The 24841-nt window shown below is 45.5% G+C and overlaps 13 non-coding genes and 3 pseudogenes across 13 annotated transcripts; all 16 read left to right on the top strand.

The window, feature by feature from the left end:
• Window positions 1-817: 817 nt before the first annotated feature.
• LOC141179254 (U2 spliceosomal RNA) lies at window positions 818-1008 on the top strand. The gene has a single exon (XR_012255287.1). It is a non-coding gene; the product is annotated as a U2 spliceosomal RNA (small nuclear RNA).
• A 1114-nt stretch (window positions 1009-2122) lies between these two features.
• On the top strand, window positions 2123-2214 carry LOC141180116 (U2 spliceosomal RNA; annotated as a pseudogene).
• Window positions 2215-3003: 789 nt separating this feature from the next.
• LOC141179770 (U2 spliceosomal RNA) lies at window positions 3004-3187 on the top strand. The gene has a single exon (XR_012255743.1). It is a non-coding gene; the product is annotated as a U2 spliceosomal RNA (small nuclear RNA).
• Window positions 3188-4301: 1114 nt separating this feature from the next.
• On the top strand, window positions 4302-4393 carry LOC141180115 (U2 spliceosomal RNA; annotated as a pseudogene).
• A 789-nt stretch (window positions 4394-5182) lies between these two features.
• LOC141179793 (U2 spliceosomal RNA) lies at window positions 5183-5367 on the top strand. The gene has a single exon (XR_012255760.1). It is a non-coding gene; the product is annotated as a U2 spliceosomal RNA (small nuclear RNA).
• Window positions 5368-6482: 1115 nt separating this feature from the next.
• On the top strand, window positions 6483-6574 carry LOC141180048 (U2 spliceosomal RNA; annotated as a pseudogene).
• A 794-nt stretch (window positions 6575-7368) lies between these two features.
• LOC141179913 (U2 spliceosomal RNA) lies at window positions 7369-7554 on the top strand. Its single transcript, XR_012255847.1, has one exon. It is a non-coding gene; the product is annotated as a U2 spliceosomal RNA (small nuclear RNA).
• Window positions 7555-8670: 1116 nt separating this feature from the next.
• On the top strand, window positions 8671-8861 carry LOC141179491 (U2 spliceosomal RNA). The gene has a single exon (XR_012255501.1). It is a non-coding gene; the product is annotated as a U2 spliceosomal RNA (small nuclear RNA).
• A 1115-nt stretch (window positions 8862-9976) lies between these two features.
• LOC141179253 (U2 spliceosomal RNA) lies at window positions 9977-10167 on the top strand. The gene has a single exon (XR_012255286.1). It is a non-coding gene; the product is annotated as a U2 spliceosomal RNA (small nuclear RNA).
• Window positions 10168-11282: 1115 nt separating this feature from the next.
• Window positions 11283-11473, top strand: LOC141179252 (U2 spliceosomal RNA). The gene has a single exon (XR_012255285.1). It is a non-coding gene; the product is annotated as a U2 spliceosomal RNA (small nuclear RNA).
• Window positions 11474-12588: 1115 nt separating this feature from the next.
• On the top strand, window positions 12589-12779 carry LOC141179251 (U2 spliceosomal RNA). Its single transcript, XR_012255284.1, has one exon. It is a non-coding gene; the product is annotated as a U2 spliceosomal RNA (small nuclear RNA).
• Window positions 12780-13894: 1115 nt separating this feature from the next.
• LOC141179250 (U2 spliceosomal RNA) lies at window positions 13895-14085 on the top strand. The gene has a single exon (XR_012255283.1). It is a non-coding gene; the product is annotated as a U2 spliceosomal RNA (small nuclear RNA).
• A 1115-nt stretch (window positions 14086-15200) lies between these two features.
• LOC141179552 (U2 spliceosomal RNA) lies at window positions 15201-15391 on the top strand. The gene has a single exon (XR_012255556.1). It is a non-coding gene; the product is annotated as a U2 spliceosomal RNA (small nuclear RNA).
• Window positions 15392-16506: 1115 nt separating this feature from the next.
• Window positions 16507-16697, top strand: LOC141179551 (U2 spliceosomal RNA). The gene has a single exon (XR_012255555.1). It is a non-coding gene; the product is annotated as a U2 spliceosomal RNA (small nuclear RNA).
• Window positions 16698-17812: 1115 nt separating this feature from the next.
• LOC141179248 (U2 spliceosomal RNA) lies at window positions 17813-18003 on the top strand. Its single transcript, XR_012255281.1, has one exon. It is a non-coding gene; the product is annotated as a U2 spliceosomal RNA (small nuclear RNA).
• A 1115-nt stretch (window positions 18004-19118) lies between these two features.
• Window positions 19119-19309, top strand: LOC141179246 (U2 spliceosomal RNA). Its single transcript, XR_012255280.1, has one exon. It is a non-coding gene; the product is annotated as a U2 spliceosomal RNA (small nuclear RNA).
• The last annotated feature ends 5532 nt before the right edge of the window (window positions 19310-24841 follow it).

Below are 24841 nucleotides of genomic sequence, written 5' to 3'. Positions count from 1 at the left end.
CAGGTGGTGAGATAAGCTGCACAATATAATTGACCTTTCAGTATATTGTTGCACACACACCATCTATTTAGCAAATGCCCTTGTTATCAACAGCAGCCTTTTAAACTCACCTGAGCTAACAGGTATGTGCGCTGGTTACTCTGCTGCGCTTAAAATTTCTTTTTTGGTTTGCTACAATGCCTTTTCTGAAACGTTGTCTCCTTCTGCTGGAACACTGACTTCTTTCATTTAATGCCTGCAGACTATAAAAGAGAACCCAACCCAAAAAGTTTGGTTGATTAGTCTGTGGCATTCTGTTAAACTGTTGCTTATGGCGGTCTCTGTGAGCTTCTCAGCGACATTCAGCCAGCCAGGTATCCTGCCTGCAGTAGATGGAATGTGGCAATGGAACGCTGGCTGCGCGTGTCATAATAGGCTCTGAGCCTTTATATACCTGTGCACAGCAGCAGCCACCTTCAGTCTGCTGCTGGACAGCCAGCAGCAGCAGCAGCAGGAAAGGTATGTAATCAGGAGCCCTCCTGCTAAGGGTAGACAGCTGCTCGTTCCACCCCACCCCCCGCCTTAATTGGTTCTCCTCCCTTCCAACGGTGTTGAGGCGGGTGGGAACAGCAGGGGGTGAAGGTGCTGTGTTTAAAGAGGTGGAGTTATGCAGATCTAAAACGCGTGGATTGCAGCAGCAGCAAGCCGAAAAGTGCAGGCATGTAAGGGATCTAGAGGTTGACAACATGTCTTCTTAACGGGAGTCCAGGAGCTCATCTCCACAAATGGACTTTTCAGGATCCTTGGGTGGCTCCGTAGTTTGAAACCAATTCTGGTTATCGCTTCTCGGCCTTTTGGCTAAGATCAAGTGTAGTATCTGTTCTTATCAGTTTAATATCTGATACGTCCCCTATCTGGGGACCATATATTAAATGGATTTTTAGAACAGGGAGATGGAAAAAGAGCTTGCTCTGTCCACTCCACGCATTGACCTGGTATTGCAGTATCTCCAGGACCGGTGCACCCCTTCTTTAATGCAGTTTCTAAAATCAGAAAGAATTGAATTCAATGTTTTTTGTTCATTTTGCTTGTTTGTCGGATTTTGGGATGGACTCTTTGGCTTTGCTTTTCTTCTCCTCATTGGATTTTTCATGTTCAAAGTTGCAGAAGCCAGATTACAAGCTCATTTTGGTTCAACTTCAGCAACTGTGCATTGCATTGCCATGTAATGTGATGCAATGCTATCTTTCTAGCTCTCCCTTTTTACTTCCTTTTGGATAAACAGACATATTAGGCAAGCATTTTGGAGCTTTCACCTAAATAACTACAGGTGGTGAGATAAGCTGCACAATATAATTGACCTTTCAGTATATTGTTGCACACACACCATCTATTTAGCAAATGCCCTTGTTATCAACAGCAGCCTTTTAAACTCACCTGAGCTAACAGGTATGTGCGCTGGTTACTCTGCTGCGCTTAAAATTTCTTTTTTGGTTTGCTACAATGCCTTTTCTGAAACGTTGTCTCCTTCTGCTGGAACACTGACTTCTTTCATTTAATGCCTGCAGACTATAAAAGAGAACCCAACCCAAAAAGTTTGGTTGATTAGTCTGTGGCATTCTGTTAAACTGTTGCTTATGGCGGTCTCTGTGAGCTTCTCAGCGACATTCAGCCAGCCAGGTATCCTGCCTGCAGTAGATGGAATGTGGCAATGGAACGCTGGCTGCGCGTGTCATAATAGGCTCTGAGCCTTTATATACCTGTGCACAGCAGCAGCCACCTTCAGTCTGCTGCTGGACAGCCAGCAGCAGCAGCAGCAGGAGAGGTATGTAATCAGGAGCCCTCCTGCTAAGGGTAGACAGCTGCTCGTTCCACCCCACCCCCCGCCTTAATTGGTTCTCCTCCCTTCCAACGGTGTTGAGGCGGGTGGGAACAGCAGGGGGTGAAGGTGCTGTGTTTAAAGAGGTGGAGTTATGCAGATCTAAAACGCGTGGATTGCAGCAGCAGCAAGCCGAAAAGTGCAGGCATGTAAGGGATCTAGAGGTTGACAACATGTCTTCTTAACGGGAGTCCAGGAGCTCATCTCCACAAATGGACTTTTCAGGATCCTTGGGTGGCTCCGTAGTTTGAAACAATTCTGGTTATCGCTTCTCGGCCTTTTGGCTAAGATCAAGTGTAGTATCTTTCGAAAAGGCGGTTTTGGATGTTGGCCGCCCTAGTAGATTGATACATTATGCACACTGGGGTTTAGGCGCTTGTTAGTACGCCAGGTGGCTAATATAGTCATCTGGTGGAAAGCATGGCCCCCCAGGATCGACGCCATTGGGCCGGGGAAGATCGAAAGCCCGAAGTGTGAAGTGCCCCAGGAGTGGTGACCCTGGGGTGCCTTAACTCACTGGGATTGGGAACCCCACTTGAGTTTATGGCACATTTGCACAAGCACTTCAAATTTTCTTTCTTCGCACACACCCTTATTCCGGGCCTTCTGGCCTTAGGATGGGGAATTTTTCAATTCCCGGTCGAAGGTCCGGGCAGTATTATACTGTGAAACCTTCACTATTTATTTAATTTCTTTGTCACTGTGTGTCCACTTATTCACGTGTGTCACGTCCTACTAGGATTTTGTCGGGATGCGGTTCCCTTACGGGTTCCTCTCTTGGCAGGTCTAGGGGGGGAGTGTGTGGCCATCAGGTTCCGCTCCCCCCTGAACCCCCCTGGCTCTCCTCTTTCGGGAGGAGAGCGTTGTTGGCTCCCCTCTTCCGGGAGGGGAGCACAGTCTTTGGCTCGCAGTGCCTTGCTCGGGTGAGAACTCGGGCAGGTGCTGGGGGTAAGATTGGGTCGCCTCTGGCTTCGGCTGGAGGTGGCTTTTTGTCCCTGTTCCTCGCTGTGGCCTTTTGGCTCGGAGGGACGGGGAATGGTTTGGGGGACCCTTCTCCTTTTGGAGAGGGTTTCAAGAAGACCAGCATCCTAGTGCACTTTTTTTGTGGCACTTGTCACTTTTTTAAGCGCACTCGGGTTTTGTACACGAATTCGGGCTTTCGATAAAAAAAAAAAATCTGTTCTTATCAGTTTAATATCTGATACGTCCCCTATCTGGGGACCATATATTAAATGGATTTTTAGAACAGGGAGATGGAAAAAGAGCTTGCTCTGTCCACTCCACGCATTGACCTGGTATTGCAGTATCTCCAGGACCGGTGCACCCCTTCTTTAATGCAGTTTCTAAAATCAGAAAGAATTGAATTCAATGTTTTTTGTTCATTTTGCTTGTTTGTCGGATTTTGGGATGGACTCTTTGGCTTTGCTTTTCTTCTCCTCATTGGATTTTTCATGTTCAAAGTTGCAGAAGCCAGATTACAAGCTCATTTTGGTTCAACTTCAGCAACTGTGCATTGCATTGCCATGTAATGTGATGCAATGCTATCTTTCTAGCTCTCCCTTTTTACTTCCTTTTGGATAAACAGACATATTAGGCAAGCATTTTGGAGCTTTCACCTAAATAACTACAGGTGGTGAGATAAGCTGCACAATATAATTGACCTTTCAGTATATTGTTGCACACACACCATCTATTTAGCAAATGCCCTTGTTATCAACAGCAGCCTTTTAAACTCACCTGAGCTAACAGGTATGTGCGCTGGTTACTCTGCTGCGCTTAAAATTTCTTTTTTGGTTTGCTACAATGCCTTTTCTGAAACGTTGTCTCCTTCTGCTGGAACACTGACTTCTTTCATTTAATGCCTGCAGACTATAAAAGAGAACCCAACCCAAAAAGTTTGGTTGATTAGTCTGTGGCATTCTGTTAAACTGTTGCTTATGGCAGTCTCTGTGAGCTTCTCAGCGACATTCAGCCAGCCAGGTATCCTGCCTGCAGTAGATGGAATGTGGCAATGGAACGCTGGCTGCGCGTGTCATAATAGGCTCTGAGCCTTTATATACCTGTGCACAGCAGCAGCCACCTTCAGTCTGCTGATGGACAGCCAGCAGCAGCAGCAGCAGGAGAGGTATGTAATCAGGAGCCCTCCTGCTAAGGGTAGACAGCTGCTCGTTCCACCCCACCCCCCGCCTTAATTGGTTCTCCTCCCTTCCAACGGTGTTGAGGCGGGTGGGAACAGCAGGGGGTGAAGGTGCTGTGTTTAAAGAGGTGGAGTTATGCAGATCTAAAACGCGTGGATTGCAGCAGCAGCAAGCCGAAAAGTGCAGGCATGTAAGGGATCTAGAGGTTGACAACATGTCTTCTTAACGGGAGTCCAGGAGCTCATCTCCACAAATGGACTTTTCAGGATCCTTGGGTGGCTCCGTAGTTTGAAACAATTCTGGTTATCGCTTCTCGGCCTTTTGGCTAAGATCAAGTGTAGTATCTTTCGAAAAGGCGGTTTTGGATGTTGGCCGCCCTAGTAGATTGATACATTATGCACACTGGGGTTTAGGCGCTTGTTAGTACGCCAGGTGGCTAATATAGTCATCTGGTGGAAAGCATAGCCCCCCAGGATCGACGCCATTGGGCCGGGGAAGATCGAAAGCCCGAAGTGTGAAGTGCCCCAGGAGTGGTGACCCTGGGGTGCCTTAACTCACTGGGATTGGGAACCCCACTTGAGTTTATGGCACATTTGCACAAGCACTTCAAATTTTCTTTCTTCGCACACACCCTTATTCCGGGCCTTCTGGCCTTAGGATGGGGAATTTTTCAATTCCCGGTCGAAGGTCCGGGCAGTATTATACTGTGAAACCTTCACTATTTATTTAATTTCTTTGTCACTGTGTGTCCACTTATTCACGTGTGTCACGTCCTACTAGGATTTTGTCGGGATGCGGTTCCCTTACGGGTTCCTCTCTTGGCAGGTCTAGGGGGGGAGTGTGTGGCCATCAGGTTCCGCTCCCCCCTGAACCCCCCTGGCTCTCCTCTTTCGGGAGGAGAGCGTTGTTGGCTCCCCTCTTCCGGGAGGGGAGCACAGTCTTTGGCTCGCAGTGCCTTGCTCGGGTGAGAACTCGGGCAGGTGCTGGGGGTAAGATTGGGTCGCCTCTGGCTTCGGCTGGAGGTGGCTTTTTGTCCCTGTTCCTCGCTGTGGCCTTTTGGCTCGGAGGGACGGGGAATGGTTTGGGGGACCCTTCTCCTTTTGGAGAGGGTTTCAAGAAGACCAGCATCCTAGTGCACTTTTTTTGTGGCACTTGTCACTTTTTTAAGCGCACTCGGGTTTTGTACACGAATTCGGGCTTTCGATAAAAAAAAAAAAATCTGTTCTTATCAGTTTAATATCTGATACGTCCCCTATCTGGGGACCATATATTAAATGGATTTTTAGAACAGGGAGATGGAAAAAGAGCTTGCTCTGTCCACTCCACGCATTGACCTGGTATTGCAGTATCTCCAGGACCGGTGCACCCCTTCTTTAATGCAGTTTCTAAAATCAGAAAGAATTGAATTCAATGTTTTTTGTTCATTTTGCTTGTTTGTCGGATTTTGGGATGGACTCTTTGGCTTTGCTTTTCTTCTCCTCATTGGATTTTTCATGTTCAAAGTTGCAGAAGCCAGATTACAAGCTCATTTTGGTTCAACTTCAGCAACTGTGCATTGCATTGCCATGTAATGTGATGCAATGCTATCTTTCTAGCTCTCCCTTTTTACTTCCTTTTGGATAAACAGACATATTAGGCAAGCATTTTGGAGCTTTCACCTAAATAACTACAGGTGGTGAGATAAGCTGCACAATATAATTGACCTTTCAGTATATTGTTGCACACACACCATCTATTTAGCAAATGCCCTTGTTATCAACAGCAGCCTTTTAAACTCACCTGAGCTAACAGGTATGTGCGCTGGTTACTCTGCTGCGCTTAAAATTTCTTTTTTGGTTTGCTACAATGCCTTTTCTGAAACGTTGTCTCCTTCTGCTGGAACACTGACTTCTTTCATTTAATGCCTGCAGACTATAAAAGAGAACCCAACCCAAAAAGTTTGGTTGATTAGTCTGTGGCATTCTGTTAAACTGTTGCTTATGGCGGTCTCTGTGAGCTTCTCAGCGACATTCAGCCAGCCAGGTATCCTGCCTGCAGTAGATGGAATGTGGCAATGGAACGCTGGCTGCGCGTGTCATAATAGGCTCTGAGCCTTTATATACCTGTGCACAGCAGCAGCCACCTTCAGTCTGCTGATGGACAGCCAGCAGCAGCAGCAGCAGGAGAGGTATGTAATCAGGAGCCCTCCTGCTAAGGGTAGACAGCTGCTCGTTCCACCCCACCCCCCGCCTTAATTGGTTCTCCTCCCTTCCAACGGTGTTGAGGCGGGTGGGAACAGCAGGGGGTGAAGGTGCTGTGTTTAAAGAGGTGGAGTTATGCAGATCTAAAACGCGTGGATTGCAGCAGCAACAAGCCGAAAAGTGCAGGCATGTAAGGGATCTAGAGGTTGACAACATGTCTTCTTAACGGGAGTCCAGGAGCTCATCTCCACAAATGGACTTTTCAGGATCCTTGGGTGGCTCCGTAGTTTGAAACCAATTCTGGTTATCGCTTCTCGGCCTTTTGGCTAAGATCAAGTGTAGTATCTTTTGAAAAGGCGGTTTTGGATGTTGGCCGCCCTAGTAGATTGATACATTATGCACACTGGGGTTTAGGCGCTTGTTAGTACGCCAGGTGGCTAATATAGTCATCTGGTGGAAAGCATGGCCCCCCAGGATCGACGCCATTGGGCCGGGGAAGATCGAAAGCCCGAAGTGTGAAGTGCCCCAGGAGTGGTGACCCTGGGGTGCCTTAACTCACTGGGATTGGGAACCCCACTTGAGTTTATGGCACATTTGCACAAGCACTTCAAATTTTCTTTCTTCGCACACACCCTTATTCTGGGCCTTCTGGCCTTAGGATGGGGAATTTTTCAATTCCCGGTCGAAGGTCCGGGCAGTATTATACTGTGAAACCTTCACTATTTATTTAATTTCTTTGTCACTGTGTGTCCACTTATTCACGTGTGTCACGTCCTACTAGGATTTTGTCGGGATGCGGTTCCCTTACGGGTTCCTCTCTTGGCAGGTCTAGGGGGGGAGTGTGTGGCCATCAGGTTCCGCTCCCCCCTGAACCCCCCTGGCTCTCCTCTTTCGGGAGGAGAGCGTTGTTGGCTCCCCTCTTCCGGGAGGGGAGCACAGTCTTTGGCTCCCAGTGCCTTGCTCGGGTGAGAACTCGGGCAGGTGCTGGGGGTAAGATTGGGTCGCCTCTGGCTTCGGCTGGAGGTGGCTTTTTGTCCCTGTTCCTCGCTGTGGCCTTTTGGCTCGGAGGGACGGGGAATGGTTTGGGGGACCCTTCTCCTTTTGGAGAGGGTTTCAAGAAGACCAGCATCCTAGTGCACTTTTTTTGTGGCACTTGTCACTTTTTTAAGCGCACTCGGGTTTTGTACACGAATTCGGGCTTTCGAAGAAAAAAAAAAAGAAAAAATCTGTTCTTATCAGTTTAATATCTGATACGTCCCCTATCTGGGGACCATATATTAAATGGATTTTTAGAACAGGGAGATGGAAAAAGAGCTTGCTCTGTCCACTCCACGCATTGACCTGGTATTGCAGTATCTCCAGGACCGGTGCACCCCTTCTTTAATGCAGTTTCTAAAATCAGAAAGAATTGAATTCAATGTTTTTTGTTCATTTTGCTTGTTTGTCGGATTTTGGGATGGACTCTTTGGCTTTGCTTTTCTTCTCCTCATTGGATTTTTCATGTTCAAAGTTGCAGAAGCCAGATTACAAGCTCATTTTGGTTCAACTTCAGCAACTGTGCATTGCATTGCCATGTAATGTGATGCAATGCTATCTTTCTAGCTCTCCCTTTTTACTTCCTTTTGGATAAACAGACATATTAGGCAAGCATTTTGGAGCTTTCACCTAAATAACTACAGGTGGTGAGATAAGCTGCACAATATAATTGACCTTTCAGTATATTGTTGCACACACACCATCTATTTAGCAAATGCCCTTGTTATCAACAGCAGCCTTTTAAACTCACCTGAGCTAACAGGTATGTGCGCTGGTTACTCTGCTGCGCTTAAAATTTCTTTTTTGGTTTGCTACAATGCCTTTTCTGAAACGTTGTCTCCTTCTGCTGGAACACTGACTTCTTTCATTTAATGCCTGCAGACTATAAAAGAGAACCCAACCCAAAAAGTTTGGTTGATTAGTCTGTGGCATTCTGTTAAACTGTTGCTAATGGCGGTCTCTGTGAGCTTCTCAGCGACATTCAGCCAGCCAGGTATACTGCCTGCAGTAGATGGAATGTGGCAATGGAACGCTGGCTGCGCGTGTCATAATAGGCTCTGAGCCTTTATATACCTGTGCACAGCAGCAGCCACCTTCAGTCTGCTGCTGGACAGCCAGCAGCAGCAGCAGCAGGAGAGGTATGTAATCAGGAGCCCTCCTGCTAAGGGTAGACAGCTGCTCGTTCCACCCCACCCCCCCGCCTTAATTGGTTCTCCTCCCTTCCAACGGTGTTGAGGCGGGTGGGAACAGCAGGGGGTGAAGGTGCTGTGTTTAAAGAGGTGGAGTTATGCAGATCTAAAACGCGTGGATTGCAGCAGCAGCAAGCCGAAAAGTGCAGGCATGTAAGGGATCTAGAGGTTGACAACATGTCTTCTTAACGGGAGTCCAGGAGCTCATCTCCACAAATGGACTTTTCAGGATCCTTGGGTGGCTCCGTAGTTTGAAACCAATTCTGGTTATCGCTTCTCGGCCCTTTGGCTAAGATCAAGTGTAGTATCTGTTCTTATCAGTTTAATATCTGATACGTCCCCTATCTGGGGACCATATATTAAATGGATTTTTAGAACAGGGAGATGGAAAAAGAGCTTGCTCTGTCCACTCCACGCATTGACCTGGTATTGCAGTATCTCCAGGACCGGTGCACCCCTTCTTTAATGCAGTTTCTAAAATCAGAAAGAATTGAATTCAATGTTTTTTGTTCATTTTGCTTGTTTGTCGGATTTTGGGATGGACTCTTTGGCTTTGCTTTTCTTCTCCTCATTGGATTTTTCATGTTCAAAGTTGCAGAAGCCAGATTACAAGCTCATTTTGGTTCAACTTCAGCAACTGTGCATTGCATTGCCATGTAATGTGATGCAATTCTATCTTTCTAGCTCTCCCTTTTTACTTCCTTTTGGATAAACAGACATATTAGGCAAGCATTTTGGAGCTTTCACCTAAATAACTACAGGTGGTGAGATAAGCTGCACAATATAATTGACCTTTCAGTATATTGTTGCACACACACCATCTATTTAGCAAATGCCCTTGTTATCAACAGCAGCCTTTTAAACTCACCTGAGCTAACAGGTATGTGCGCTGGTTACTCTGCTGCGCTTAAAATTTCTTTTTTGGTTTGCTACAATGCCTTTTCTGAAACGTTGTCTCCTTCTGCTGGAACACTGACTTCTTTCATTTAATGCCTGCAGACTATAAAAGAGAACCCAACCCAAAAAGTTTGGTTGATTAGTCTGTGGCATTCTGTTAAACTGTTGCTTATGGCGGTCTCTGTGAGCTTCTCAGCGACATTCAGCCAGCCAGGTATCCTGCCTGCAGTAGATGGAATGTGGCAATGGAACGCTGGCTGCGCGTGTCATAATAGGCTCTGAGCCTTTATATACCTGTGCACAGCAGCAGCCACCTTCAGTCTGCTGCTGGACAGCCAGCAGCAGCAGCAGCAGGAGAGGTATGTAATCAGGAGCCCTCCTGCTAAGGGTAGACAGCTGCTCGTTCCACCCCACCCCCCGCCTTAATTGGTTCTCCTCCCTTCCAACGGTGTTGAGGCGGGTGGGAACAGCAGGGGGTGAAGGTGCTGTGTTTAAAGAGGTGGAGTTATGCAGATCTAAAACGCGTGGATTGCAGCAGCAGCAAGCCGAAAAGTGCAGGCATGTAAGGGATCTAGAGGTTGACAACATGTCTTCTTAACGGGAGTCCAGGAGCTCATCTCCACAAATGGACTTTTCAGGATCCTTGGGTGGCTCCGTAGTTTGAAACCAATTCTGGTTATCGCTTCTCGGCCTTTTGGCTAAGATCAAGTGTAGTATCTGTTCTTATCAGTTTAATATCTGATACGTCCCCTATCTGGGGACCATATATTAAATGGATTTTTAGAACAGGGAGATGGAAAAAGAGCTTGCTCTGTCCACTCCACGCATTGACCTGGTATTGCAGTATCTCCAGGACCGGTGCACCCCTTCTTTAATGCAGTTTCTAAAATCAGAAAGAATTGAATTCAATGTTTTTTGTTCATTTTGCTTGTTTGTCGGATTTTGGGATGGACTCTTTGGCTTTGCTTTTCTTCTCCTCATTGGATTTTTCATGTTCAAAGTTGCAGAAGCCAGATTACAAGCTCATTTTGGTTCAACTTCAGCAACTGTGCATTGCATTGCCATGTAATGTGATGCAATGCTATCTTTCTAGCTCTCCCTTTTTACTTCCTTTTGGATAAACAGACATATTAGGGAAGCATTTTGGAGCTTTCACCTAAATAACTACAGGTGGTGAGATAAGCTGCACAATATAATTGACCTTTCAGTATATTGTTGCACACACACCATCTATTTAGCAAATGCCCTTGTTATCAACAGCAGCCTTTTAAACTCACCTGAGCTAACAGGTATGTGCGCTGGTTACTCTGCTGCGCTTAAAATTTCTTTTTTGGTTTGCTACAATGCCTTTTCTGAAACGTTGTCTCCTTCTGCTGGAACACTGACTTCTTTCATTTAATGCCTGCAGACTATAAAAGAGAACCCAACCCAAAAAGTTTGGTTGATTAGTCTGTGGCATTCTGTTAAACTGTTGCTTATGGCGGTCTCTGTGAGCTTCTCAGCGACATTCAGCCAGCCAGGTATCCTGCCTGCAGTAGATGGAATGTGGCAATGGAACGCTGGCTGCGCGTGTCATAATAGGCTCTGAGCCTTTATATACCTGTGCACAGCAGCAGCCACCTTCAGTCTGCTGCTGGACAGCCAGCAGCAGCAGCAGCAGGAGAGGTATGTAATCAGGAGCCCTCCTGCTAAGGGTAGACAGCTGCTCGTTCCACCCCACCCCCCGCCTTAATTGGTTCTCCTCCCTTCCAACGGTGTTGAGGCGGGTGGGAACAGCAGGGGGTGAAGGTGCTGTGTTTAAAGAGGTGGAGTTATGCAGATCTAAAACGTGTGGATTGCAGCAGCAGCAAGCCGAAAAGTGCAGGCATGTAAGGGATCTAGAGGTTGACAACATGTCTTCTTAACGGGAGTCCAGGAGCTCATCTCCACAAATGGACTTTTCAGGATCCTTGGGTGGCTCCGTAGTTTGAAACCAATTCTGGTTATCGCTTCTCGGCCTTTTGGCTAAGATCAAGTGTAGTATCTGTTCTTATCAGTTTAATATCTGATACGTCCCCTATCTGGGGACCATATATTAAATGGATTTTTAGAACAGGGAGATGGAAAAAGAGCTTGCTCTGTCCACTCCACGCATTGACCTGGTATTGCAGTATCTCCAGGACCGGTGCACCCCTTCTTTAATGCAGTTTCTAAAATCAGAAAGAATTGAATTCAATGTTTTTTGTTCATTTTGCTTGTTTGTCGGATTTTGGGATGGACTCTTTGGCTTTGCTTTTCTTCTCCTCATTGGATTTTTCATGTTCAAAGTTGCAGAAGCCAGATTACAAGCTCATTTTGGTTCAACTTCAGCAACTGTGCATTGCATTGCCATGTAATGTGATGCAATGCTATCTTTCTAGCTCTCCCTTTTTACTTCCTTTTGGATAAACAGACATATTAGGCAAGCATTTTGGAGCTTTCACCTAAATAACTACAGGTGGTGAGATAAGCTGCACAATATAATTGACCTTTCAGTATATTGTTGCACACACACCATCTATTTAGCAAATGCCCTTGTTATCAACAGCAGCCTTTTAAACTCACCTGAGCTAACAGGTATGTGCGCTGGTTACTCTGCTGCGCTTAAAATTTCTTTTTTGGTTTGCTACAATGCCTTTTCTGAAACGTTGTCTCCTTCTGCTGGAACACTGACTTCTTTCATTTAATGCCTGCAGACTATAAAAGAGAACCCAACCCAAAAAGTTTGGTTGATTAGTCTGTGGCATTCTGTTAAACTGTTGCTTATGGCGGTCTCTGTGAGCTTCTCAGCGACATTCAGCCAGCCAGGTATCCTGCCTGCAGTAGATGGAATGTGGCAATGGAACGCTGGCTGCGCGTGTCATAATAGGCTCTGAGCCTTTATATACCTGTGCACAGCAGCAGCCACCTTCAGTCTGCTGCTGGACAGCCAGCAGCAGCAGCAGCAGGAGAGGTATGTAATCAGGAGCCCTCCTGCTAAGGGTAGACAGCTGCTCGTTCCACCCCACCCCCCGCCTTAATTGGTTCTCCTCCCTTCCAACGGTGTTGAGGCGGGTGGGAACAGCAGGGGGTGAAGGTGCTGTGTTTAAAGAGGTGGAGTTATGCAGATCTAAAACGCGTGGATTGCAGCAGCAGCAAGCCGAAAAGTGCAGGCATGTAAGGGATCTAGAGGTTGACAACATGTCTTCTTAACGGGAGTCCAGGAGCTCATCTCCACAAATGGACTTTTCAGGATCCTTGGGTGGCTCCGTAGTTTGAAACCAATTCTGGTTATCGCTTCTCGGCCTTTTGGCTAAGATCAAGTGTAGTATCTGTTCTTATCAGTTTAATATCTGATACGTCCCCTATCTGGGGACCATATATTAAATGGATTTTTAGAACAGGGAGATGGAAAAAGAGCTTGCTCTGTCCACTCCACGCATTGACCTGGTATTGCAGTATCTCCAGGACCGGTGCACCCCTTCTTTAATGCAGTTTCTAAAATCAGAAAGAATTGAATTCAATGTTTTTTGTTCATTTTGCTTGTTTGTCGGATTTTGGGATGGACTCTTTGGCTTTGCTTTTCTTCTCCTCATTGGATTTTTCATGTTCAAAGTTGCAGAAGCCAGATTACAAGCTCATTTTGGTTCAACTTCAGCAACTGTGCATTGCATTGCCATGTAATGTGATGCAATGCTATCTTTCTAGCTCTCCCTTTTTACTTCCTTTTGGATAAACAGACATATTAGGCAAGCATTTTGGAGCTTTCACCTAAATAACTACAGGTGGTGAGATAAGCTGCACAATATAATTGACCTTTCAGTATATTGTTGCACACACACCATCTATTTAGCAAATGCCCTTGTTATCAACAGCAGCCTTTTAAACTCACCTGAGCTAACAGGTATGTGCGCTGGTTACTCTGCTGCGCTTAAAATTTCTTTTTTGGTTTGCTACAATGCCTTTTCTGAAACGTTGTCTCCTTCTGCTGGAACACTGACTTCTTTCATTTAATGCCTGCAGACTATAAAAGAGAACCCAACCCAAAAAGTTTGGTTGATTAGTCTGTGGCATTCTGTTAAACTGTTGCTTATGGCGGTCTCTGTGAGCTTCTCAGCGACATTCAGCCAGCCAGGTATCCTGCCTGCAGTAGATGGAATGTGGCAATGGAACGCTGGCTGCGCGTGTCATAATAGGCTCTGAGCCTTTATATACCTGTGCACAGCAGCAGCCACCTTCAGTCTGCTGCTGGACAGCCAGCAGCAGCAGCAGCAGGAGAGGTATGTAATCAGGAGCCCTCCTGCTAAGGGTAGACAGCTGCTCGTTCCACCCCACCCCCCGCCTTAATTGGTTCTCCTCCCTTCCAACGGTGTTGAGGCGGGTGGGAACAGCAGGGGGTGAAGGTGCTGTGTTTAAAGAGGTGGAGTTATGCAGATCTAAAACGCGTGGATTGCAGCAGCAGCAAGCCGAAAAGTGCAGGCATGTAAGGGATCTAGAGGTTGACAACATGTCTTCTTAACGGGAGTCCAGGAGCTCATCTCCACAAATGGACTTTTCAGGATCCTTGGGTGGCTCCGTAGTTTGAAACCAATTCTGGTTATCGCTTCTCGGCCTTTTGGCTAAGATCAAGTGTAGTATCTGTTCTTATCAGTTTAATATCTGATACGTCCCCTATCTGGGGACCATATATTAAATGGATTTTTAGAACAGGGAGATGGAAAAAGAGCTTGCTCTGTCCACTCCACGCATTGACCTGGTATTGCAGTATCTCCAGGACCGGTGCACCCCTTCTTTAATGCAGTTTCTAAAATCAGAAAGAATTGAATTCAATGTTTTTTGTTCATTTTGCTTGTTTGTCGGATTTTGGGATGGACTCTTTGGCTTTGCTTTTCTTCTCCTCATTGGATTTTTCATGTTCAAAGTTGCAGAAGCCAGATTACAAGCTCATTTTGGTTCAACTTCAGCAACTGTGCATTGCATTGCCATGTAATGTGATGCAATGCTATCTTTCTAGCTCTCCCTTTTTACTTCCTTTTGGATAAACAGACATATTAGGCAAGCATTTTGGAGCTTTCACCTAAATAACTACAGGTGGTGAGATAAGCTGCACAATATAATTGACCTTTCAGTATATTGTTGCACACACACCATCTATTTAGCAAATGCCCTTGTTATCAACAGCAGCCTTTTAAACTCACCTGAGCTAACAGGTATGTGCGCTGGTTACTCTGCTGCGCTTAAAATTTCTTTTTTGGTTTGCTACAATGCCTTTTCTGAAACGTTGTCTCCTTCTGCTGGAACACTGACTTCTTTCATTTAATGCCTGCAGACTATAAAAGAGAACCCAACCCAAAAAGTTTGGTTGATTAGTCTGTGGCATTCTGTTAAACTGTTGCTTATGGCGGTCTCTGTGAGCTTCTCAGCGACATTCAGCCAGCCAGGTATCCTGCCTGCAGTAGATGGAATGTGGCAATGGAACGCTGGCTGCGCGTGTCATAATAGGCTCTGAGCCTTTATATACCTGTGCACAGCAGCAGCCACCTTCAGTCTGCTGCTGGACAGCCAGCAGCAGCAGCAGCAGGAGAGGTATGTAATCAGGAGCCCTCCTGCTAAGGGTAGACAGCTGCTCGTTCCACCCCACCCCCCGCCTTAATTGGTTCTCCTCCCTTCCAACGGTGTTGAGGCGGGTGGGAACAGCAGGGGGTGAAGGTGCTGTGTTTAAAGAGGTGGAGTTATGCAGATCTAAAACGCGTGGATTGCAGCAGCAGCAAGCCGAAAAGTGCAGGCATGTAAGGGATCTAGAGGTTGACAACATGTCTTCTTAACGGGAGTCCAGGAGCTCATCTCCACAAATGGACTTTTCAGGATCCTTGGGTGGCTCCGTAGTTTGAAACCAATTCTGGTTATCGCTTCTCGGCCTTTTGGCTAAGATCAAGTGTAGTATCTGTTCTTATCAGTTTAATATCTGATACGTCCCCTATCTGGGGACCATATATTAAATGGATTTTTAGAACAGGGAGATGGAAAAAGAGCTTGCTCTGTCCACTCCACGCATTGACCTGGTATTGCAGTATCTCCAGGACCGTTGCACCCCTTCTTTAATGCAGTTTCTAAAATCAGAAAGAATTGAATTCAATGTTTTTTGTTCATTTTGCTTGTTTGTCGGATTTTGGGATGGACTCTTTGGCTTTGCTTTTCTTCTCCTCATTGGATTTTTCATGTTCAAAGTTGCAGAAGCCAGATTACAAGCTCATTTTGGTTCAACTTCAGCAACTGTGCATTGCATTGCCATGTAATGTGATGCAATGCTATCTTTCTAGCTCTCCCTTTTTACTTCCTTTTGGATAAACAGACATATTAGGCAAGCATTTTGGAGCTTTCACCTAATTAACTACAGGTGGTGAGATAAGCTGCACAATATAATTGACCTTTCAGTATATTGTTGCACACACACCATCTATTTAGCAAATGCCCTTGTTATCAACAGCAGCCTTTTAAACTCACCTGAGCTAACAGGTATGTGCGCTGGTTACTCTGCTGCGCTTAAAATTTCTTTTTTGGTTTGCTACAATGCCTTTTCTGAAACGTTGTCTCCTTCTGCTGGAACACTGACTTCTTTCATTTAATGCCTGCAGACTATAAAAGAGAACCCAACCCAAAAAGTTTGGTTGATTAGTCTGTGGCATTCTGTTAAACTGTTGCTTATGGCGGTCTCTGTGAGCTTCTCAGCGACATTCAGCCAGCCAGGTATCCTGCCTGCAGTAGATGGAATGTGGCAATGGAACGCTGGCTGCGCGTGTCATAATAGGCTCTGAGCCTTTATATACCTGTGCACAGCAGCAGCCACCTTCAGTCTGCTGCTGGACAGCCAGCAGCAGCAGCAGCAGGAGAGGTATGTAATCAGGAGCCCTCCTGCTAAGGGTAGACAGCTGCTCGTTCCACCCCACCCCCCGCCTTAATTGGTTCTCCTCCCTTCCAACGGTGTTGAGGCGGGTGGGAACAGCAGGGGGTGAAGGTGCTGTGTTTAAAGAGGTGGAGTTATGCAGATCTAAAACGCGTGGATTGCAGCAGCAGCAAGCCGAAAAGTGCAGGCATGTAAGGGATCTAGAGGTTGACAACATGTCTTCTTAACGGGAGTCCAGGAGCTCATCTCCACAAATGGACTTTTCAGGATCCTTGGGTGGCTCCGTAGTTTGAAACCAATTCTGGTTATCGCTTCTCGGCCTTTTGGCTAAGATCAAGTGTAGTATCTGTTCTTATCAGTTTAATATCTGATACGTCCCCTATCTGGGGACCATATATTAAATGGATTTTTAGAACAGGGAGATGGAAAAAGAGCTTGCTCTGTCCACTCCACGCATTGACCTGGTATTGCAGTATCTCCAGGACCGTTGCACCCCTTCTTTAATGCAGTTTCTAAAATCAGAAAGAATTGAATTCAATGTTTTTTGTTCATTTTGCTTGTTTGTCGGATTTTGGGATGGACTCTTTGGCTTTGCTTTTCTTCTCCTCATTGGATTTTTCATGTTCAAAGTTGCAGAAGCCAGATTACAAGCTCATTTTGGTTCAACTTCAGCAACTGTGCATTGCATTGCCATGTAATGTGATGCAATGCTATCTTTCTAGCTCTCCCTTTTTACTTCCTTTTGGATAAACAGACATATTAGGCAAGCATTTTGGAGCTTTCACCTAATTAACTACAGGTGGTGAGATAAGCTGCACAATATAATTGACCTTTCAGTATATTGTTGCACACACACCATCTATTTAGCAAATGCCCTTGTTATCAACAGCAGCCTTTTAAACTCACCTGAGCTAACAGGTATGTGCGCTGGTTACTCTGCTGCGCTTAAAATTTCTTTTTTGGTTTGCTACAATGCCTTTTCTGAAACGTTGTCTCCTTCTGCTGGAACACTGACTTCTTTCATTTAATGCCTGCAGACTATAAAAGAGAACCCAACCCAAAAAGTTTGGTTGATTAGTCTGTGGCATTCTGTTAAACTGTTGCTTATGGCGGTCTCTGTGAGCTTCTCAGCGACATTCAGCCAGCCAGGTATCCTGCCTGCAGTAGATGGAATGTGGCAATGGAACGCTGGCTGCGCGTGTCAAAATAGGCTCTGAGCCTTTATATACCTGTGCACAGCAGCAGCCACCTTCAGTCTGCTGCTGGACAGCCAGCAGCAGCAGCAGCAGGAGAGGTATGTAATCAGGAGCCCTCCTGCTAAGGGTAGACAGCTGCTCGTTCCACCCCACCTCCCGCCTTAATTGGTTCTCCTCCCTTCCAACGGTGTTGAGGTGGGTGGGAACAGCAGGGGGTGAAGGTGCTGTGTTTAAAGAGGTGGAGTTATGCAGATCTAAAACGCGTGGATTGCAGCAGCAGCAAGCCGAAAAGTGCAGGCATGTAAGGGATCTAGAGGTTGACAACATGTCTTCTTAACGGGAGTCCAGGAGCTCATCTCCACAAATGGACTTTTCAGGATCCTTGGGTGGCTCCGTAGTTTGAAACCAATTCTGGTTATCGCTTCTCGGCCTTTTGGCTAAGATCAAGTGTAGTATCTGTTCTTATCAGTTTAATATCTGATACGTCCCCTATCTGGGGACCATATATTAAATGGATTTTTAGAACAGGGAGATGGAAAAAGAGCTTGCTCTGTCCACTCCACGCATTGACCTGGTATTGCAGTATCTCCAGGACCGGTGCACCCCTTCTTTAATGCAGTTTCTAAAATCAGAAAGAATTGAATTCAATGTTTTTTGTTCATTTTGCTTGTTTGTCGGATTTTGGGATGGACTCTTTGGCTTTGCTTTTCTTCTCCTCATTGGATTTTTCATGTTCAAAGTTGCAGAAGCCAGATTACAAGCTCATTTTGGTTCAACTTCAGCAACTGTGCATTGCATTGCCATGTAATGTGATGCAATGCTATCTTTCTAGCTCTCCCTTTTTACTTCCTTTTGGATAAACAGACATATTAGGCAAGCATTTTGGAGCTTTCACCTAAATAACTACAGGTGGTGAGATAAGCTGCACAATATAATTGACCTTTCAGTATATTGTTGCACACACACCATCTATTTAGCAAATGCCCTTGTTATCAACAGCAGCCTTTTAAACTCACCTGAGCTAACAGGTATGTGCGCTGGTTACTCTGCTGCGCTTAAAATTTCTTTTTTGGTTTGCTACAATGCCTTTTCTGAAACGTTGTCTCCTTCTGCTGGAACACTGACTTCTTTCATTTAATGCCTGCAGACTATAAAAGAGAACCCAACCCAAAAAGTTTGGTTGATTAGTCTGTGGCATTCTGTTAAACTGTTGCTTATGGCGGTCTCTGTGAGCTTCTCAGCGACATTCAGCCAGCCAGGTATCCTGCCTGCAGTAGATGGAATGTGGCAATGGAACGCTGGCTGCGCGTGTCATAATAGGCTCTGAGCCTTTATATACCTGTGCACAGCAGCAGCCACCTTCAGTCTGCTGCTGGACAGCCAGCAGCAGCAGCAGCAGGAGAGGTATGTAATCAGGAGCCCTCCTGCTAAGGGTAGACAGCTGCTCGTTCCACCCCACCCCCCGCCTTAATTGGTTCTCCTCCCTTCCAACGGTGTTGAGGCGGGTGGGAACAGCAGGGGGTGAAGGTGCTGTGTTTAAAGAGGTGGAGTTATGCAGATCTAAAACGTGTGGATTGCAGCAGCAGCAAGCCGAAAAGTGCAGGCATGTAAGGGATCTAGAGGTTGACAACATGTCTTCTTAACGGGAGTCCAGGAGCTCATCTCCACAAATGGACTTTTCAGGATCCTTGGGTGGCTCCGTAGTTTGAAACCAATTCTGGTTATCGCTTCTCGGCCTTTTGGCTAAGATCAAGTGTAGTATCTGTTCTTATCAGTTTAATATCTGATACGTCCCCTATCTGGGGACCATATATTAAATGGATTTTTAGAACAGGGAGATGGAAAAAGAGCTTGCTCTGTCCACTCCACGCATTGACCTGGTATTGCAGTATCTCCAGGACCGGTGCACCCCTTCTTTAATGCAGTTTCTAAAATCAGAAAGAATTGAATTCAATGTTTTTTGTTCATTTTGCTTGTTTGTCGGATTTTGGGATGGACTCTTTGGCTTTGCTTTTCTTCTCCTCATTGGATTTTTCATGTTCAAAGTTGCAGAAGCCAGATTACAAGCTCATTTTGGTTCAACTTCAGCAACTGTGCATTGCATTGCCATGTAATGTGATGCAATGCTATCTTTCTAGCTCTCCCTTTTTACTTCCTTTTGGATAAACAGACATGTTAGGCAAGCATTTTGGAGCTTTCACCTAAATAACTACAGGTGGTGAGATAAGCTGCACAATATAATTGACCTTTCAGTATATTGTTGCACACACACCATCTATTTAGCAAATGCCCTTGTTATCAACAGCAGCCTTTTAAACTCACCTGAGCTAACAGGTATGTGCGCTGGTTACTCTGCTGCGCTTAAAATTTCTTTTTTGGTTTGCTACAATGCCTTTTCTGAAACGTTGTCTCCTTCTGCTGGAACACTGACTTCTTTCATTTAATGCCTGCAGACTATAAAAGAGAACCCAACCCAAAAAGTTTGGTTGATTAGTCTGTGGCATTCTGTTAAACTGTTGCTTATGGCGGTCTCTGTGAGCTTCTCAGCGACATTCAGCCAGCCAGGTATCCTGCCTGCAGTAGATGGAATGTGGCAATGGAACGCTGGCTGCGCGTGTCAAAATAGGCTCTGAGCCTTTATATACCTGTGCACAGCAGCAGCCACCTTCAGTCTGCTGCTGGACAGCCAGCAGCAGCAGCAGCAGGAGAGGTATGTAATCAGGAGCCCTCCTGCTAAGGGTAGACAGCTGCTCGTTCCACCCCACCCCCCGCCTTAATTGGTTCTCCTCCCTTCCAACGGTGTTGAGGCGGGTGGGAACAGCAGGGGGTGAAGGTGCTGTGTTTAAAGAGGTGGAGTTATGCAGATCTAAAACGCGTGGATTGCAGCAGCAGCAAGCCGAAAAGTGCAGGCATGTAAGGGATCTAGAGGTTGACAACATGTCTTCTTAACGGGAGTCCAGGAGCTCATCTCCACAAATGGACTTTTCAGGATCCTTGGGTGGCTCCGTAGTTTGAAACCAATTCTGGTTATCGCTTCTCGGCCTTTTGGCTCAGATCTGTAATGGGTCTAGTCATTTGGCTGTCTGTGCGTTAACTCTTGGCCCTGTGGCATCGCCATTTTATGGCTTAAGCCACTTGCTGCTATAAGGAGTTGGCCAGTAGACACGACTAGCGATAATGGGACGCATTCGATACGCTGGGCCCGGTGAGGCTCGAGTGAAGTTTGGAATCCAGATTGATGTGGAAGAAGGCAAAGAAGGAATCTTTACCCTCAGCTTCGTGGTGAAGGAGATTTTGTTTGGACTCCTTGAAGTGAAGAAGGAAGAAATCTTGTGCCTCCAGCAATTCAAAAGCAAGTATAATCTTGTATTTACTTCTATGGCTGTTTGCAACAATTTCTATGATTGTTTGAAAAAGAATCTGGACAATCAATATTTGGATGGGCTGACTTTTGTCATCTTGTATTGCTCCAAAGAGGTACCTCTGACTGTTTTCATGTACAACCCACATGTGGACTTGGCTTTGATTTATGCCTTTCTAAATAGGCACTGCTATATTACCAAGGTGGCAGTAAAAGTCATGAATGAGGAGGAACTATGGACCGGTAAATATCGTTTCATGGTCAAGTACCGGGAAAGTCCTGATGAACCAGGGGGTATACATTATCCTCCATCAAATTTTTCCATTGGGAGTGAGCGGGGTTACCTGTTCTTCCCCAATGCGCCCAGGTTTTGTCGTCATTGTAGGAGGTATGGCCATACTCAGGAAGCATGCGACATCAGACAGATTATTTGCAGGAAGTGCAATGAGGTGGGTCATTCTTCCAATAATTGCAAAAATGAAATAGTCTGTAACCTCTGCGGAGAGAAGGGGCATGCCTTCAGAGACTGTATATTCCATCCTGGTTCATATGCGGGGGCAGCGGGAAGGGGAAGGAGAAGAAATGAATCTCCTGCACCCACAGCTACAACTCCGACTGCTCCAACTCCGACTGCTCCGATATCTACTCTGGCTTTCCTGGATGAGGAGGAGGCTCGGGTTGCTTTTCCAGAACTGGTTCGTGTGAATGTAAGAGGAAATATGGAGCTGGCACCTGAGCCACCGGTGCAGAGGGCCGCGTCTGTGGCTTCAGATGTCAGTGAGTCTGAGACGATAACTGATGATCGTATAGGCATGGAAGTGGCCCCGGTGGAGGATCTGGAGGCTGAAATTCCAGACATGATGGTTACATTGCAGGGGGAAGAGGAGTCTGATCTGACCAGAACACCGCATGTGGCCTGGAGCGATGTCGTTTCTGACCTTGAGGAGGAGGGAGGTCAGGGGGACTTTGACCCCCAGCGGCAGGATTATAGTTCAGATGAAGATGGAGGCGCTTCAGTGAAGAAAAAGAAGAAAACTGAGCCATCCTTTTCCCCTTTAAGTGATTGCAGTGTGAGTCCAGCCCGGGTGTACCCTACTGCATCCGATCCCCAAGATGTGTCTTTTTTGGGGGAAGGCACAAACTACGATATCTGCACGTCCAGCGTCCTACCCCCAGAAGGGTTAGGATGATGTACAGGTGGGCATGTTGTCGTGACCTGCCACATCAAATTAATAGATGGGTGCCCAAGTTGCTCTCAGCATCTTGTCGCTAAATGTTCGGCTGATTAAATCTGAGTCGAGAAGAGTGGCAATTTTGGACTACTTGAGCAACTTGGATGCGGACGTATACTGTGTCCAGGAGTGTGGGATCTCCGATCCCTTAAGTGAAAATGCATGGCCTTTAGGTCAAAGTGTGTGGTCTGGTTCTGTATGTAATAAAAATTGTGGGGTAGGTGTTTTGGTGAAGGGTTATAGTGTTAAGATAGAAAGTTACATGGTGGTGGAGGCGGGGAGGTGTGTAATATGTGAGTTAAATTGTAGGGGGTGGAGGGTTAGGGTGGTAAATATGTATGCACCAATAGATAAAGGGGAGAGGCTGGAAATTTTTGAGAAATTATGTTTTTTTTTATCTGGCAAAATGCCAATAATTTTTGTTGGAGATTTCAATTGTGTGACGGAGGGGGATAAGATGGATGTTACAGGTAAAAGACTCAAGAGTCTTGTGGCGGATTTTTCCTTACAGGATGCTGCGGAAGTTTTTTTAGGTAATCCACCTCCTGCGACCTATAAGGCCGACAGGGGAGGCATAGAGTCTAGAATAGACCGTATCTTCTTTTCTTCACAAAATGTTATTTGTAGGAATTTCCAGCAGGAAGATGTTCCCTTCTCTGACCATGTGTGTTTGAGGGCACGTCTAGAAGGTAAGATTTCCTTTGTATATGGTGGTGGCGTGTGGAAACTTAATGTGCGTTTGCTGGAAGATAATAGGATCATGCGTGATTTTAGGCGAATGTATGTTAGGTGGAGGGATAAAAAAAGTGATTTCAGGAATGTGCTTGAGTGGTGGGACTGGATGAAGAGTGAGATTGTTTTTTTCTTTAGAAAAAGGGGCAGGAGGAAAGCAGCAATGAATAGAGCAAAATTTAATGATTTAAGCTCTAGACTGGAGTGGCTGAGGAAGTTAAGGATGATTGGAGTGGATGTGGATGTTTTGATGTGTCAAGTGAAAGAAGAGATTAAGAAATATATTGAGGGTAAAGGGAAAGAAATTATTTACCGTTCTAAGATTGAACATTTGGAGAAAAATGAGAAATGCACAAGGTTTTTTTTCAAAAAAGTTTTTGGGAAGAAAGTAGATATGGATGAGGTGGTGAATGGTGATGGGGTGTGTGTGAGTGGGAAGGATGTGATGCAGGAGGTGGTGTTGTTTTATAAGGAGTTGTATGGGGAAAAATGGGTTGATGATAGGATGTTGACTGATGCTTTGGGGTGTTTAGAAGGTTGTTTGGGTGAGGATGAACGTGAAATATTGGATGATGTAATTGTGTTGGATGAAGTTAAAAAAGTGGTGATGTCTGCGAGTAAGAATAAAACACCTGGGAAGGATGGACTGCCCGTGGAGTTATATGTTAAGGAATGGGACACGATGGGAAATGACTTATTGGAGGTGTGCCAGTATATGTTCACGGAGAATATGTTGAGTGAATCTATGAGAGATGGGGTGGTGGTTTTGGTTCATAAGAAAGGTGATAAAAAGGATTTGGGGAATTGGAGGCCAATCACCCTTTTGAATGCAGACTATAAGGTGTTTAGTAAATTGTTGGCTAGCCGGATGCGGGAAGTGATTGGCGGTGTGGTGGATGAAGATCAAGTGTGTGCAGTGCCTGGGAGAAGTATGACTGAAAATTTGGTGTTGTTGCGTGATGTGATTGGGGATTGTATGAGTCGTAAGCAGAAATGTTTGTTGTTTTCGGTTGATTTTGAAAAAGCTTTTGACCGTGTGTCACATAGCTTTATGTTTAAGGTTTTGTCTAAGATGGGTTATTCCAGGAATTTTGTAAACTGTGTTAGGAGTTTGTATTGTAATGTTTCAAGTGAATTTTTGGTGAATGGGTGGTTGAGTGAGAAAGTGAGAATTTAATCAGGAGTGCGTCAGGGGTGCCCTATGTCCCCTTTTTTGTTTATTAGTGTGATTGAAGTGTTGATGTGTATGGTTAGGAAGGATAAGGTTATGAGAGGTGTGATGATTCCTGGGAGTAATGGAAAGGATGTGAGAATTCTAGGTTACATGGATGATGTAGTGATTGTGAGTGGGAATATGGCTGCGATGAGTAGGGCAAGGTTGATATTAAGTTTGTTTTGTAGTGTCTCAGCTTTTAAGGTCAATTGGACTAAGAGTTCCTTTAAATGTTTTGGTGAGAGGAATGTACGGATGGATGGTGTGAGGTGTGAGGATGGTGCAATAAAGGTGCTTGGGATTAAGTTTAATGATGATTTGAAAGGAAATGAGAGTTGGGAAGATTGTGGGGTGAGAGTGGTGCGCAAGTTGAATTTTTGGCGAATGAGAGAATTAACTCTGACTGGGAAAGTTCTGATTATTAAGGCGGTTATTTTGCCTATTTTGTTGTTTGTTGCGAATGTATATCCTGCTGCTTTTAAGAAAATTAGGAAAACTGAGAAATTCATCTTTAATTTTCTTTGGGGAAGTCGCATGGAGAAATTGAAACGGGAATATGTCTATAAGTTATGTGTAAATGGTGGTTTGGATTTTCCAAATATTGATTTCTTTTTAGGGATTAGTTACGTGAAAATGGTGGTGGTGGTTCTAGGGAAAAGTAATAAGTGTGCTTATATGATGAAGTATTCGGCTGGATGGATGCTTTATGGCTTAAAGTGGGTCAAAAGGGATGCTAGAGTGCCTGTTGCTTTTAAGTGTCCTGTATGGTATGGTTGTGTTGAGAAATTTGTAAGGAAGTATGATTTGTTGTCCGTTAACATGAGTGATTTTAGGCAAAAGAAGAAAGTCATTAGGATGGTGTGTGAGCGTGAGGTGGTATGTAATATCAATGGGTTGAGAGGGGAGGA

The sequence above is a fragment of the Phyllobates terribilis genome, unplaced genomic scaffold, assembly GCF_046119375.1.
Source record: "Phyllobates terribilis strain yellow unplaced genomic scaffold, ASM4611937v1 Scaffold_30__1_contigs__length_15301838, whole genome shotgun sequence".
Classification (NCBI taxonomy): domain Eukaryota; kingdom Metazoa; phylum Chordata; class Amphibia; order Anura; family Dendrobatidae; genus Phyllobates; species Phyllobates terribilis.
Note: the sequence above shows the minus strand (reverse complement) of the source record. Positions and strands in the feature narration are given on the sequence as shown.